The following is a 3,319-nucleotide window of genomic DNA, read 5'->3' on the forward strand; positions in this document are numbered from 1 at the left end:
ATATATATATATATATATATATATATATATATCAAAATTAGAAAATCATGTAGTTTTCTATTTTAAACTGGCTATATATATATATATATATATATATATATATATATATATATATATATATATATATATATTATTCAAGTAGCATATATTGTCTTTGGACATAGATAAGTTATAAAAACGGGTTAAATACTCATTAATAAAAAGGGAAACTAATTATCTACTTTTTATTTTGTGAATCGCTAAACACTTTATCGAACAATTGAACTATCATGTCACATTTTTAACATGTTTATTGTATTCTAATGGATAGGTTAGAAATATGGATAAAAATATTAGTTGGGTTGGCAATCATATAAATTTTATGTTTTAAACGTTTTTATCAAGAAAATCCCAGTGTAAAAAACAATAAAAGGTAAAGACGGCTTTTTTAACAAGAAACTAGCGTTTATTCTAGATGACTAGATGTTACTCGTCTATAAAAATGCTACATTTGATTACATAAAAAAAAAGTATAGTCATTAATATCTAGAAGTGTTAAGAAAAAACATTGATAAGAATATCAATTATAACTTATGCAAAATGTGTAAAACATTTTTCAAAAAATCTTTAAGTTGACCTTATAGCTTGGGATTATAAAATATAAATTTTGAAAAGTTAAAGAACTTGCAATCTTTATTTTAGAAAGAATCAAAGATTCAAAACACGGAATAGCGTGTTATTTTCTTTTAGACAACGAACATACATAAAGACATCAAGGGAAAAGTTTGTTAGAAAACCCAACATCTAATATGAATAAGAAACTAGGATATATATATATATATATATATATATATATATATATATATATATATATATATATATATATATATATATATATATATATATATATATATATATTAGATGTTGGGTTTTCTAACAAACTTTTCCCTTGATGTCTTTGTGCATGTTCGTTGTCTATATATATATATATATATATATATATATATATATATATATATATATATATATATATATATATATATATACACACACACACACACACACAACTAAATGGCTAAAAAGTTGTGTTTGTTGGAAATAAACGTAAATGTTAGATTTTGACAAGACTACCTCTAGGGGTAGTGTTATTGGACGTCACTAGAGAGATCCCTTGTAAATCTATGGGAGGCGTTGGATCCGGACCCCCAAGTTCCCGTGATCAAATCAAGCTATAACGTCTGGTACAACTTGTGGAATAGCAGCCATGAACACTGTGGCATCAACAACTAACAAAAGACCTAGCACACCTCTATATATACTGGACCTGGCCGGTCTTCGGTTTACGGCCGTAAACAGGCTTACAGCCGTAAACTCCTAGCAGACCGTAAACTACTCACAAACTACCAAAACATGCATATTGACTCAAAAGAACCTATTACATTGAAAGCCTAGACCAAACCATTAATTGGACCCTTCAATCTCCCCTTTGGTTTGGTGCTAGCTTGAAGTCAATCTTTGTCCATGATCAGCACATCGTCTAACCCCATAGCTCCATTCCACATCCGCTTGTTTATAATCTCAGCAACCATAGTGGCGTATTCTTTTGCGGCTGACTCAAATATCTCCTCAGCAACCCTGATCTGAAAATGGCTTAAATGATGAATGTCCCATTTTCTAAACTGGAACAAATCCCTTCTATCATACAAACGATTGCATCCCTCCTTAAGTTTGATGACAGCAGATGTCGTGGTTTCATCAAATACCCAGTAGAGCATAGAGCTTAAGGATCCATCTGAGTAATCTTGAAGCACGGGAATTTGTTTGACCTGATTTGTAGCAGGCCACATCACCACCTGGAGGGGATTACTAGTTTTGGGATCAATGACATCAGGATACTGCTTTATCACAGATTCAGCAGTCTTCTTAGACGGAAAACCCTTATTTACTTGATCTTCCAGAAAGTGTTTGAAGTTAGTTGCTTGCTGATTATCCGTCGGGTTTGAAAATGGAGATTGAGACAACTCTGAAAGATCCACCCTGGTCCAAGAATTAAAATCATGACAATCCTTATAGAGCTCCATCTTGCCGCTCTTTCTGCGAACAATCCACATTTTCAGGAGATCATGAAAACCCCAAGATACGATTCCTGACCGATCACCATACGTGTCTCTAAACCTTACGGCTTCGAGATCAGTAACAGTGATTGTGGATTGATTTCCTGGTGCATTCTTGTCGGAACTCCTCTTGAACAAGAGTTGTCCCTTCTCGGTGGCTTTGGTTTGTTGATCTCGAATAATCTCTGCAACATGTGGAGCATGAGCAGGCTCTTCTTCAAAACGATTCACCACTCGAGAAGTCTGAGTAGTTGGCACGAAAATAGGATGAGCCTGAGAGTGAAGATCGATTCTATACTCATCTGCGGATGTCTTATACTTATCACCAAAGTCTTCTTCAAGCTTCTTCTTGAGACTAAAGTAACTGGAGGTCAGAAGATTGAAATGATCTTGGAGCTCAGAGATTTGCCTGGACTTTATTGCCTTATCTTCTTGAAGATCAGAGACTTAAATCTTCAAATTTGTATTCTCACTCAAGAGATCTTCAACTCGAATGTTGAGCTCAATATTTTTCTGATCCAGCACATTCACTCTTTTCTGAAGTTCATCAATCACGGAGTCATCTTCTCTTGACTGGCCTTCTCCAAAAGCAATTCCTTTGCCCTTAGAAGAAGGTGCGACAGCTTGTTCCTGAGCAAGATGCAAGACCAAATGCACAGAGGCCGCATCGAGATCTGTTCTTGGAGGAGAGAATCCTAGTGGAACAGAGGAGCCACCGGCTTCAAAAAATGTGCTAATGCCTTCACGTAAAGGTTCTGTAGTTACAATAGCAGGAGTGGTGAAGTCCTGAGACAAACTAGAATCCAGATGCCCAAACCTAGGATCTCGTCGTCTTCTTTTGGACGGAGGTTGTGAAGTCTCGTCTCTTGAGAAATCACCCTGAAGTGGTTCAGATGTAGGTAAGGCAACATCAAGGGGAGGAATCCCTGACACTGTCACCATCGGAATTGAAGAAACAACCACTTGTTATGTAGTTATGGGGGTTGATTCGAGAACGTCTTCTGTATCCCTACTCTCCGTTGTCGTGTGACCAACATCACTCAGATTATCTAGCAGCGAGTTGAGGTTGACGTTTGACAGAAAATCATCATTAGTTCCAAAATTAGTTGGAATCTCATCTCTGTCGAAACCTGTGAGATCAAGGTCTTCATATTGAGTAGGATCAACAATATTCTTGGAAGACCCTTCATTGTAATCTCCTTTAACTTGAACTATTTTTAGGTCAT

This window comes from Lactuca serriola, chromosome 4, assembly GCF_051521515.1.
Source record: "Lactuca serriola cultivar US96UC23 chromosome 4, Lser_US96UC23_V15, whole genome shotgun sequence".
NCBI lineage: Eukaryota > Viridiplantae > Streptophyta > Magnoliopsida > Asterales > Asteraceae > Lactuca > Lactuca serriola.